This window comes from Neofelis nebulosa, chromosome 3 (assembly GCF_028018385.1).
Source record: "Neofelis nebulosa isolate mNeoNeb1 chromosome 3, mNeoNeb1.pri, whole genome shotgun sequence".
Classification (NCBI taxonomy): Eukaryota; Metazoa; Chordata; class Mammalia; order Carnivora; family Felidae; genus Neofelis; species Neofelis nebulosa.
Window position 1 is genome coordinate 206,215,682 of NC_080784.1, and position 13,450 is coordinate 206,229,131.

General features: G+C 46.9%; 1 long non-coding RNA gene across 1 annotated transcript; it reads right to left on the minus strand.

Moving 5' to 3' along the window:
* Positions 1-10,406: 10,406 nt before the first annotated feature.
* LOC131507906 (uncharacterized) lies at positions 10,407-13,069 on the minus strand. Its single transcript, XR_009259808.1, has 2 exons — positions 12,648-13,069; positions 10,407-11,581 (listed from the first exon to the last, which is right to left on the minus strand). It is a non-coding gene; the product is annotated as an uncharacterized LOC131507906 (long non-coding RNA).
* Positions 13,070-13,450: the final 381 nt, after the last annotated feature.

Below are 13,450 nucleotides of genomic sequence, written 5' to 3' on the forward strand. Positions count from 1 at the left end.
TGAAGCAGAAAAGGGAGACCCAAAGTAAGCCCTGCCTTTCCTTGCCCCCAGGCCTGGGAGTGAGCTCTCTTGATGTGGAGGGGGAGGGCAGAGAAGACCCACCCCTGAGCGGCTGTGACACCGGTCCAGTGTGGAATTGACAACCAACAGTTCTACCAATTAACATGCTAAGAAAATGCAGGCCATGAAATTCTTTTAAAATGGTTTTGGACTAGCTACTCATGGCAACTGGCAGAAGTTAATTCGAATGACCCCAGGGAGAAGGTTTCTTCATCCTTTGACCCAACCAACAATTTTTCAAGGGCAATGAGTGGTACGTGGTTAAAGCAAACTAGGCGTGCACAAGGGAGCAGCCGCCATGAGTGGGGGGAAGAGAAACTGACCACAAATGATCAGAAATACAAAAATTATCAGACACAGGTTTTAAAGTAGCTATGCGGAAGGAAGGGAGGAAGGGAGGGAGGAAGGGAAGGAGGGAGGGAGGAAGGAAAGAAGGGAGGAAGGAAGGGAGGAAGGAAGGGAGGAAGGAAGGGAGGAAGGGAGGAAGGGAGGGAGGGAGGAAGGAAGGGAGGGAGGAAGGGAGGAAGGAAGGAAGGGAGGGAGGAAGGGAGGAAGGGAGGAAGGAAGGGAGGAAGGAAGGAAGGGAGGAAGGGAGGGAGGAAGGAAGGAAGGGAGGAAGGGAGGAAGGGAGGGAGGGAGGAAGGAAGGGAGGAAGGGAGGAAGGGAGGGAGGAAGGGAGGAAGGGAGGGAGGAAGGGAGGGAGGAAGGAAGGAAGGGAGGGAGGAAGGAAGGAAGGGAGGGAGGAAGGGAGGGAGGGAGAAAGGGAGGAAGGAAGGGAGGGAGGGAGGAAGGAAGGGAGGAAGGAAGGGAGGAAGGAAGGAAGGAAGGAAGGAAGGAAGGGAGGGAGGGAGGAAGGAAGGAAGGGAGGAAGGGAGGGAGGAAGGAAGGAAGGGAGGAAGGAAGGGAGGGAGGAAGGAAGGGAGGAAGGGAGGGAGGAAGGGAGGAAGGAAGGAAGGAAGGGAGGGAGGGAGGAAGGAAGGGAGGAAGGAAGGGAGGAAGGAAGGGAGGGAGGAAGGGAGGGAGGAAGGAAGGGAGGAAGGAAGGGAGGGAGGAAGGAAGGGAGGAAGGAAGGGAGGGAGGAAGGGAGGGAGGAAGGGAGGGAGGGAGGAAGGAAGGGAGGGAGGAAGGGAGGAAGGAAGGGAGGAAGGAAGGGAGGAAGGAAGGAAGGGAGGGAGGAAGGAAGGGAGGAAGGAAGGGAGGAAGGAAGGAAGGGAGGGAGGAAGGAAGGGAGGAAGGGAGGGAGGGAGGAAGGAAGGGAGGGAGGAAGGGAGGGAGGAAGGGAGGAAGGGAGGAAGGGAGGGAGGGAGGGAGGAAGGGAGGAAGGAAGGGAGGAAGGAAGGAAGGGAGGGAGGAAGGAAGGAAGGGAGGAAGGGAGGGAGGAAGGAAGGAAGGGAGGAAGGAAGGGAGGGAGGGAGGAAGGGAGGAAGGAAGGGAGGGAGGGAGGAAGGAAGGAAGGGAGGAAGAAAGGAAGGGAGGGAGGAAGGAAGGAAGGGAGGAAGGAAGGGAGGGAGGAAGGAAGGAAGGGAGGAAGGAAGGGAGGGAGGAAGGGAGGGAGGGAGGAAGGGAGGAAGGAAGGGAGGGAGGAAGGGAGGGAGGGAGGAAGGGAGGGAGGGAGGGAGGAAGGAAGGGAGGGAGGAAGGAAGGGAGGGAGGAAGGGAGGGAGGAAGGAAGGGAGGGAGGAAGGGAGGGAGGGAGGAAGGGAGGGAGGGAGGAAGGGATGGGAGGGAGGAAGGGAGGGAGGGAGGGAGGGAGGGAGGGAGGGAGGGAGGGAGGAAGGGAGGGGAGGGAGGAAGGAAGGGAGGGAGGAAGGAAGGGAGGGAGGAAGGAAGGGAGGGAGGAAGGAAGGGAGGAAGGAAGGAAGGGAGCAAGGAAGAAACCTTGAGTATATCAGGAAACAGGGAACAGAAAAGGTGATAAATACAATTTGAAAAAGAACCAAATAAGAATTCTAGAGCTTAAAAGTGCAATCCTCAAAACCCAGTTAGCAGTCTTGGCTGCATATTGAACACAGCTGAGAAGCATATTAGTGAACTGACAGGAGTCTGGGGGGCTCAGTCGGTTAAGTGTCCGACTTCAGCTCAGGTCATGATCTCGCGGTTTATGGGTTTGAGCCCCCCATCGGGCTCTGTGCTGACTGCTCAAAACCCGGATCCTGCTTCGGATTCTGTGTCTCCCTTTCTCTGTCCCTCCCGTGCTCGTTCTCTATCTCTCAAAAATAAATAAACGTTAAAAAAAAAAAAAAGAGTATTAGTGAGCTGAAAGATCAATAAAATGCCCAGAATTAAGAACAAACAGGTTGGAGGATGCGGAACAGGTGGCACGGCATTAACACCAGAACTCTGCTCCCCACCTGGGGCGGGGCAGGGGCAGAATCTCACGTGTGGTAACTGATGGTTAATTTATATTAATTTCCACTTCCACGGGTAGCACGGGAGCCGCTACCCAGCCCACAGCACACAGCTGTGCATGGGTTTCTGGAGCAGCTGGCCTACAGCGTGCGGGAGCCAGGGTGGGCAAAAGGGACCCTATCCTGTGCCCTCTGGGGATCTGTGTTTCGATGACTGCTTTTGATCACACGGGTGCAGGCACAGAGGCGGGTGGTCATTGTCGTTGCACCTCCCCCATCATCGCAAGACCCTTCCCATCCCGCTGAACTGCCTTCCAGGGGATTGGAGGGGTGGGGCCCTTTTTCTCCTACTCACTTGATCTTTTTTCCTCCCTCTGGGAGCCGGGCATCGAAGGCGAGGGTGTTCAAAACAAAGTGCTAGTGAGGAGAAAATCGGGAAGTGATCGTGCAAGTGCTGGGAAGGCTCAGAACTGACCTGAGAGGACCTTCAGTAAGGCCTCCGGCTGATCCTCAGCCCGGAGACAGCCGACAGCAATTAAAAAAAAAATTAATAATAAAACAATACCACAAACAGCAAACCCTGAGGAAGGAGGAACATCTGATTTTCAGAGTTGCCACATTATTATATTCGAATGTCCCGTTTTCAACAAAAAAATCAATCACAGGGCATACAAAGAAACAGGAAAGCATCCCATTCAAAGGTATATAAAAAAAAATTCAACAGAAGCTGTCCCTGAAAAAGACCTAATGACTACTAAAGACATTAAAACAATTGTCCTTAGGGGCGCCTGGGTGGCTCAGTCGGTTGAGCGCCCGACTTCGGCTCAGGTCATGAGCTCACGGTTCGTGAGTTCGAGCCCCACGTCAGGCCCTGTGCTGGCTGCTTGGAGCCTAGAGCCTACTTCAGATTCTGTGTCCCCTTTCTCTCCGCCCCCGTCCTGCTTGCTTTCTTTGAAAAAAATTTCTTTTTAAAGAAACATCTTGGGGCACCTGGGTGGCTCAGTCGGTTAAGTGTCTGACTTCGGCTCAAGTCATGATCTCACAGTTAGTGAGTTCGAGCCCCGTCTGTGCTGACAGCTCGGAGCCTGGAGCCTGCTTCCGATTCTGTGTCTCCCTCTTTCTCCACCCCTCTCCCACTTGTGCTCTGTCCGTCTCTCAAAAATGAATAAATGTTAAAAAAAATTAAAAAAAAAACACAATTGTCTTTAAAGACATTCAAAGAACTGAAGGAGGATGTGGAAAAAGTCAAGAAAACTATGTGGGAACAGAATGAAATATCAAGAGGGGCACACGGGCAGCTCAGGCAGTTAAGCATCCGGCTCTTGATTTCAGCTCAGGTCGCGATCTCACAGTTCCTGAGACTGAGCCCTGTGTTGGGCTCTGTGCTGACAGCAGAGCCTGCTTGGGATTCTCTCTCTCCCTCTCTCTGTTTCTCTCCAACTTGTGCTCACTCTGTCTCCCCCTCTCTCTCTCAAAATAAATAAATGTGTTTAAAGTTATTAAAAAAAAAAAAAAAACCACACCAGAATGATTGAATCGGAGGAACAGATGGAAAAAGAAAGTGAACATAACCCAGGGACGTGTGGGACACTGTGAAGCAGACCAGCATATGCATTATGGGCATCCTGGAAGGAGGAGAGAGAGAGAAAGGGCAGGGAGACTACTGGAAGAAATAGTGGCTGAAAACTTCCCAAATTTGATGAAACATATAAATACAAATACTTGAGAATCTCCGTGAATTCCAAGTAATAGGAACTGAGAGAGATCAACACCCAAACATATTATAATCAAACTTTTGAAAGCTAAAGAGAAAGAGAGAATCTTGGAACCTTGTGTGTACTTACCACATATAGGGGATCCCCAATAAGGTCAGTGAGAAGATTTCTCATCAGACACTTTAGAGGCCAGCAGGCAGTGGGCCGATACTTTCAAAGTGCAAAAAGTAAAGAAGAAAAGGAAGGGAAAGAAAGAGAAGGGAAGGGGAGGGGAGGGGAGCGATGCCTGTCAACCAAGAATCTTGCATCTGGCAGAACTGTCCTTGAAGCATGAGGGAGAGATGAAGACCTCCCCAGATAAAGAAAGGCCGAAGGAGATGTGATCACCTCACCTGCCCAGGAAGAAATGCTAAAGGGATCCTCCAGGTGAGACGAAAGGACACTAGACAGTGTCTCAAAGCCACATGGAAAAATAAAGATCTCGAGAAAGGTAAACACGTGGGCAATTATACAAGCCATGGTAACAATGGTTTGTAACTCCACATTTTGTTTTCTAGGTGATGTAAGAGATTAATGCATTTAAAATAATTATTACTGGAGCACCTGGGTGGCTCAGTTGGTTGAGGGTCCGACTTTGGCTCAGGTCACGATCTCGCGGTTTGTGGGTTCGAGCCCCATGTCGGGCTCTGTGCTGACAGCCCAGAGCCTGGAGCCCGCTTGGGTTTCTGTGTCTCCCTTTCTCTCTGCTCCTCCCCTGCTCATGCTCTGTGTCTCTATCTTACAAAAATAAATAAACATTCAGAAAAATTTTTAAATAAATAAATAAATAACATAATTATTACCTTGTGTTTGTAAAGATGTAATTATGTGGCGTCAACACCTGAAAGGGTGGGGACAGAGCCGTAAAGGAGCAGAGTTTTTGCATGTTGGTGGAGTTATGCTGGGATAAAGCCAAGTTAGAGTGTTACAACATTATTTCCATGGTAACCACAGAGAAAATAGCTATAGAATATACACAAAAGGAAGTGAGAAAGGAATTTAAACATTTCACTACAAAAAATAATCAACTAAACAGAAGACAGTAATGCAGGAAATGAGGGACCAAAAAAAATCTATAATGTACAAAGAAAACAGTGACAGAAGTCCCTCCTTATCCATAATTACTTAAATATAAATATAAATGGGTTAAAATCTCCAGTTAAAAGAGACTGGAAGAATGGATAAAAACACAAGATCCAAACACAGGTTGTCTACAGGAGACTCGCTTGAGATCCAACGGCACAAACAGGTTGAAAGTAAAAGAATGGAAAACACAGTCCAGGCAAATGGTCACCGAAGGAGAGCAGGGAAATACCAGACAAAACAGACTTAAATTCAAAACGGTTACAAGAGACAAAGGACGGTGCATGTTGATGAAATCCCGACACAAGAAAACATAACAATTACAAACATGTACACACCTGACGACAGACCATCGAACCATATGGAGCAAAAACTGACGGAACGGAGGGAGAAATAGACAGTCCGGCAGTGGTGGTGGCCTGAACCCCCCACTGTCCCTGGTGGATAAACAACAGACCGAAGAGGAGTCCGGGAAAGAGGACGCAACCCAAGCCACCAGCCAGACGCAACAGACACACACAGCCCGCCCAGCCACGAGCGCACACGTTCTCCTCACACGCACACGGCCGTCTTCCGGGACAGACCGTGTGTCGGAGCGCGTGGTGAATCTCAGTAGGTTTTAAAAGATGTGTCTTCTGTGACCGCAACAGGATGGAGTTAGGAGTCAATAAGAAGGAAAACGGGAACATTCACAAATTTGTGGAAATTAAGTAATAACACTCTTAAATCAATTGATCAAAGAAGAAATCACAAGAAAATTAGAAAATACTTAGGAACAAGTGAAGATGAAAACACAACAAAACTTAGGGAAGACAGTGGGGGTGATGCTGAAGTTAGGGGAGATGTATAGCTACAAACACACTGAAAACAGAGAAGATTTCAAATCAGGAACCGAAGTTTACTACTTAATGAACTAGGAGGAGAAGAGCAGGCTACACCCAAAGCCATCAGAAGAAAGGAAATAATAAAGGTGAGAGCGTACATAAACAAAACAGACAATGGAAAAACAACAGGGAAAATGCATGAAACCAAAAGCTGCCTCTTTGACAAGACCAACAAAGTTGACAAACCTCTAGCTATACATGGACTGAGAGACAAAGAGAGAAGTCTCATTACTAAAACCAGAAACGAAGCAGGAACATTATTACCGATTCTACAGAAATAAGAAGGATGGTAAGAAAGTATTGTGGACAGTTGTCCACCAACAAATCAGATCCCTTTAGATGAAACGGACCAATTGCTGGAAACACAGAACCTGCGGAGACTAAGTCACAGGGACACAGGAAGTCTGAATAGACCTACAGCTGGTATGGAGACTGAATCACTAATCAAAAATCTCCCAGCAGAGCAAAGCCCAGGACCTGTCGGCTTCGCAGGTGAATTCTGTCAAATATTTAAAGAAGAATTAACACCAGTCCTTCCCAAACTTTTCCCAAAAAATTTGGAACACTTTCCAACTCATCCTACGAGGCCAGAATTACCCTGTTATCAAAGCCAGACAGGAACACTGTGAGAAAACTACAGACCAACATCCCTTATGAACATTGATGCAAAATCCTCAACAAAATACAAGCAAACAGAAGCACATGACAAGGCTTACCCTAGGAGGGGGCAATGGGATGATTCCAGCCTGTGGGTAACACTCTAGTTCTTTCTTTTTTAAATTTTTTAATGCTTATTTATTTTTGAGAGAGAGAGAGCGTGAGCAGGGGAGGGGGCAGAGAGAAAGGGAGACACAGAATGTGAAGCAGGCTCCAGGCTCTGAGCTGTCAGCACAGAGCCTGATGTGGGGCTGGAACCCACGAATTGTGGGATCATGACCTGAGCTGAAGTTGGACACTTAACCGACTGAGCTGCACAGGTGCCCCTATAGTTCTTGATTCAGACGTTGGAGACACAGTGCATTTCCTTTGTGGAAGTTCAACTGCGCATTTATGATTTGTGCACATTTCTATATGCACTCACTATAAAGTTTATATTTTTAAACAAAAGATGAGGCAAAATAAAGACATGTTCAGACAGAGACAGAAGGTCCTGAGGAAAGAAATGCCGAGGCTGTGGTTCAGGCTGAGATCCCCGTGGAAGATGCGAGATATGAGAGAAAGCAGGACCAAGGCAAGAGGAGCATCTGGCGGGAAACATTAAGAAAACATGTCTGCTGGGGCACCTGGGAGGCTCAGTCAGTTTAGCGTCTGACTTCAGCTCAGGTCATGATCTCGCCGTCCGTGGGTTCAAGCCCCACGTCGGGCTCTGTGCTGACAGCTCAGAGCCTGGAGCCTGCTTCCGATTCTGTCTCCCTCTCTCCCTGCCCCTCCCCCTCTCATGCTCTGTCTCTCGCTCTCTCAAAAATAAATAAACATTTTTTTAAAACTTCAAAAAAGTAAAAGCATGACTGCCTTCAACAACAACAGAAGCATAGAAATAAGGCAGATGATAATGAATGAATCAGGCAAGGATAAATGGAGTTATATTGTTCTAGATAACACACCCCAAAGACCTGTGTTTACAGAGGAGGCACAGGCATTGTTTATCACTTTTGTACAGGTTCTGTTGGTGTTGATCAGTTTTCACACAGATGCATACCTATGATGCCATCACCACCTTCAAGATCACTAGGCACTCCCTCCCTCTGCCTCTCGCTGGCCCCTCTCCACAGACCACTTGCCAACCCATGTGCTTTCTGTTGCTATAGATTAGTTTGCATTCTCTACAAGTTTGTGCAAGTGGAATCATATATTCTATGTTTTGCCTGTCTTCTTTGAGTTAGTATCATTATTTTGAGTTCTATCTCTGTCGTTGGACGTATCACCAGGGCTTCCTTTTTTTCAGTGAGTCGTGTTCCACTGTATGGAAAACCACAATTTGTTTATGCGTTCACTTGCGGATGGACGTTTCGGTAATTTCCAGTATTTGGCCATTACAAATAAAGCTGTTCTGAATACTCATGTATGTGTCTTTATATGGACATGTGATTTCATTTGGGTGTTTTAAAACCTCTACTTAACATTTTTAAAAATTCCAGCATAGTTAACATGCAGTGTTATATTAGCCCCAGGTACACAATGTAGTGATTCAACAATTTTATACATCTCCTTTTTTTTCATCTTTTAAAATTCAAATTTCAGTTAGTTAACATACAGAGCAATAATGATTTCAGGAGTAGAATTCAGTGATTCATCACTTACATACGATGCCCAGTGCTCACCCCAACAAGCACACTCCTTAGTACCCGTCCCCGATCCAGCCCATTCCCCACCCACCTCTTTCCGTCAACTGTTTGTTCTCCATCATTAAGGACCTCTTGTATACATCTACATTTTTAATCTTTCTTGTAGCTTCCTGAACATTTGGAATACAGTTATGACTTCTAATGTCTTCATCTGCTGATTCTATCATCAATGTCCTTTCCTGTTCAGTTCTGAATAACTGATTTTTTCCCATCTTTATGAATTGTATCTACAGGCTTCTTTGCATTTATGGTAAGTTTGACTGGGTGGCAGATATTGTGAATTTTACAATGTTGGGTCATGGAGACTTTCTGTTCCTTCGTGTACATACATTTGGGCTTGTTCTGGAATGCAGTTTAGTTACTTGGACATGAATTGGGTCTTCCTTTTAAATTTTGTTAGGTGGGCTCAGAACAATCTAATCCTTTTTTTTCTTAATGTGTATTTTCGAGAAGGAGGGAGAAAGAGAGAGAGAGGGAGGGAGGGAGGGAGGGAGGGAGGGAGGAAGGGGCAGGCAGAGAGAAAGGGACAGAGGATCCCAAGCAGGGTCTGTGCTGAGAGCAGGGAGTCCCATATGGGGCTTGAACTCACAAACCGCGAGATCATGACCTGCAGTCGGATGCTCAACCGACTGAAGCACTCAGGCACCCCAGAACAATCTTTAGTCTAGGTCAATTTGACCATGGCTGGTGGGAACACACCCTATCTCTGGACCCATGTGAACTCTGAGGGTTGTTCGTCCTTATCCATCGCAGTGGTTCTTTCCCTAGCTGTGGGTGGTTACACTTGTGGGAAACAAAGGCAAAAGAAAAAATTAAATTTCCCTTACTGCTTACAGCCCACTGGCCAGCCCTTGAGACACGCAGAGTGACCTTCCTCCGGGAGCTTAGCTGCTCCAATATTACCACTTTGCCAGAGGCAAAGAGCAACCTCAGCCGGACATGAGTTCGACCTCCACGATCCTGTAAGTCTTCTTTAACATGCAAAAATCTCTTTGGAAAATTCCTCTATCTCTACCTGTACCCCCCACCCCACGATATGTATTAGCAGTCATCCCCCAAGCATGTGGCCCCCTGACGGACAGCTGAAGGGTCTCGTGACTATCCACTAGACAACAGTAAGTCACCTTAACAGCAGCTAGCCCCCTCAAGGTCCTGGGAACCTTGCTCCCAAAATTCCTCAGACGCTTAGGCTGTCCCTAACCCGCTCCCCACCTGAAGGTATACAATCAGTCACCTGTCATAACCCCAGTGCAGCTCTTTCTGCCCGCGGGTCCTGTGCCCGGGCTTTAGGAAAACCACCTGTTTGCACCGAAGACGTCTCAAGAGTTCTTCCTTGACCACCACTTCAAACCCCATCAGTTACTGCACATGCATGTTCGATCAGCACTCAGCTGGGGATTTGCAGGGCAAACCACAAAACCCGGAGCTCTTCCCTCTCTCTCTGGTACTCTGTCCTCGAACTGCTAGCCACCCTGGGCACCCCAAACTCTGAACTCTGTCCCTTCAAGTCAGGGTTACTGCCTAGCTTTCTTGGGTTCCTCGACCCTCTCCTGTAGCCTGGAAAATTCCTCCAGGAGTAGCCTGGGCTAACTGTAGAGCTTCCTGTGTTGTTTGCCTCTTTCAAGGATCCCTGTTGCCCGCTGCCTGCAAAGCTGTGTTTCGTATTCTGCCCAGTTCTTTAGATGTGGTGGATGTGGGAGTTCTTTAGATGTGGTAGACCATATAGCCCTAAGTGGAAGTTGGTATTACTCATTTTTAGTATGCTAAGCAGACCCATTGTGATTTCTTGAGTCGACTACAAAAAGGCAGAGTGAATAACTTTTATTTTCTTTTTTGAAATGGATTTATTGATGGATAACTTTTAAACTAATGTGTGTATTGATAAAATGAATAAGGAACAATCAATCCAAAAGAAGACACAAAAGGAGAGAACAAACGTATCAATGAGTTTTATTCGACGATAATGGACAGAATATCCCAGTTAACAAAGATTTTATTTTTTGAATAAAAAAGCGAACGCAACACAGCTATATGCTGTTTATATGAGACACAAGTACATCATAAGGACACACAGAAAGGCTAAAAATAAAATAATGGATAAAAGGCATATTATGTAAACGCTGATTAAAAACAAGACTGGTATCACTCTGTTGATATCAGATAGAATAGATGTCAAGGCAACGACAAGAGAGAAACAGATGAATCCACTACTGCAGTGGGACATTTCAACACCCTGCTGGCAGGGGGCAGAGAATCACGAAGGACACGGTTAAGACCGTCCATCACAGTCCTGAATCTAGTCTCTAGTGGACTCTAGGCCACTTCACTCAACAGTGGCGGCACACACATTCTCCGTAAGCTCGCGTGGAACGCTCCAAGACGGTTCACGTTCTGGGCCAGAACACTCCCCTTAAGAAACTTGAAAGAATAGAAATCATACACCGTCTGCTCTCTGACCACAATGGAATTAAATTAGCAATCAGTAAAGAAAGAAGCCTGGAAAGTCCCCCCAAATACTTGGAAGATTAAATAGCACTCTTGTGAATAACATGAGTCAAAGAAGAAATGGCACGAGAAATTTTAAAATATTTTGAACTAAATGAAAATGAAACCCAACTTATCAAAATTTGTGGGATGCAAAGAAAGCAATGCTTAGAGGGAGATTTATAGCATCTAATGCATATATCAGAAAATAAGAGATATCTATAACCAATAATCTAAGTTCTACCTTAGGAAACTAGAAAAAGAAGAGCAAATTAAATCCAACATAAGCAGAAGAAAATAAATAATAAAAATTAGAGCAGAGGGGCACCTGGGTGGCTCAGTCGGTGAAGTGTGGCTCTTGATTTCGGCTCAGGTCATGATCTCAGGGTTCATGAGTTCAAGCCCCACATTGGGCTCTGTGCTGACAGTGTGGAACCTGCTTGGGATTCACTCCCTCCCTCTTTCTCTGTCCCTCCCCTCTCTCTCAAAATAAAAATAAGCTTAAAAAAATTAGAGTAGGAATGAGTGAAGTTGAAGAAATGAAATCGATAGAAAAAAATCAATGAAACCAAAGCTAATTCTTCGAAAAGATCAGTAGAATTGATGAGTCGCAAGCCAGGTTAACTAAGAAAAAAAGAATAATATATATAAGCATCAAGTCATTATACTGGACACTTGGAACTAATATATGTCAATTATAGCTCAATTGAAAAAAAAATTAAAAGAGAGGATACAAATTACTAATAACAGGTTATCACTGCAGATCCCACGGACATTAAAACCGATAATAAAGGAACACTGCGAACAACTCTATGCCCACACATTTTTTTTTCTAGAAATTGACAAATGATTCTAAAATGCATACGGAAATGCAAAGGGTGTAAAATAGCCAAATAACTTTGCAAAAGAACAAAGTCAGAGGACAAACACTACCTGATTGCAAGACGAATCATCAAACTATAATAATCAAGACAGTATGGTGTAAAGACAGATGAATAAATCAGGATACAAAAGTGTCCACAGATATACCCACACATATACGGACAACAGATTTTGAACAAAGGTTCAAAGGTGGTTCATTTGAGAAACAGTCTTTTCAGCAAATGGTGTTGGGACAATTGGATATCCACGTTTAAAAACAAAACCTTGTAGGGCATCTGGCAGGCTCTGTCCGTGTGGAGCGTGTAACTCTTAATCTCAGGGTCTTGAGTTCGAGACATTGCGGGTAGAGATTACTTAAAAAACGACAGCAAAACTTTTGACTTTCTAATTCTGCAATCGAATGGGTATAACGGGGCATCTCGTTATGTTAATTTGGACCTTTCAGGTTACTGAGAAGTTTAAGCATCTTCCCTGCTTCTCAAGTATTTGGGTTTTTCTTCTAGGAACTGTCTCTTCCTTCCTTTGGTCACTCCCTCCACTGTGGGGCATGCACCTCCCAGATCCTCACACACAGTCCTGGAGGGACTGGTAGGAGGGTCCACATGGTGGGTTGTCTGTAGGGTGGGCAACTAGAACCAATGTGAGGGTTTAATCCTAGAGGAATGGAAAGCCTGAACGTGGCACATTCAAGATTGGGCATAATCTCACCATCCGAGACACAAACGTACATGTAACACTGAAGGTTTGTTAATGAGACACACATCAGTACACACTCCCAACACATTAGAGTTGGAACGGGGGGAGGTACCTGGAGAGAGAAGTGAGCCGTGGGATTGGATCTGAGGGCTCTGGACTGCAGATCTGTCCACCAGCCAGGTGCAGAAGGAAAGGGGAGGCAGTGGGTGTGTCCCACCTCCCTCCCCACAGCCGTCTTAATGAGGTGGAAAGACGGAGCCTATGGGAGTGGAGAGCAGAAGTAACAGGTCGGAAGGGGAGATTTGGGCACAGGCATGTTCCGGAGACAAGGAGGTCCTGGCTGTGACAGGGGAGGGGTAGATGTGTGTGTGTGTGTGGGGGGGGGGGGGGAGGTGAGGCACTGGGAGGCCGGTACCTTCCTGAGCCACTGAGGTGCTCCCAGTGTGTCACCCTTCCTCCTGCTCACTACCTGCCGTCTCTTCCACCCTCGGCTGCAGTGTCCCCTCCTCAGAGACATGGCCCCAGCCATGCAATGCCATGGTGAGCACGTCCTCACTCCTCCCGGTTTGTCACCATACTCCAGAGCACCTCCTGGTCCACCAGAGGCCCATCCTCTGAGCAGGACTCTGAGCGATGTCTCCAGCTGGCCTGGGGGAAGGACGGGGTCGGCCAAGGTGGAGAGGGCCCCCTCCAGGCAGAGGGGCACTCACTCAATTTTGTGCTTTCCTTGATTATATGCCCAGAGCCGGCTGGAGACAAGGCAGGGCTGACTTCCTCTTAAAAAGGTCTTGGCTGCTGATTCTCCCCTACTTTGTATATCTGGAAAGGGCAGGCCCAAGTCTGGCAGGCGTGGGTGTCCGGGACAGGCCCCGGGAAAGCTGCCTGCAGCTGACCTTGAGGACATGGAGCCACCCA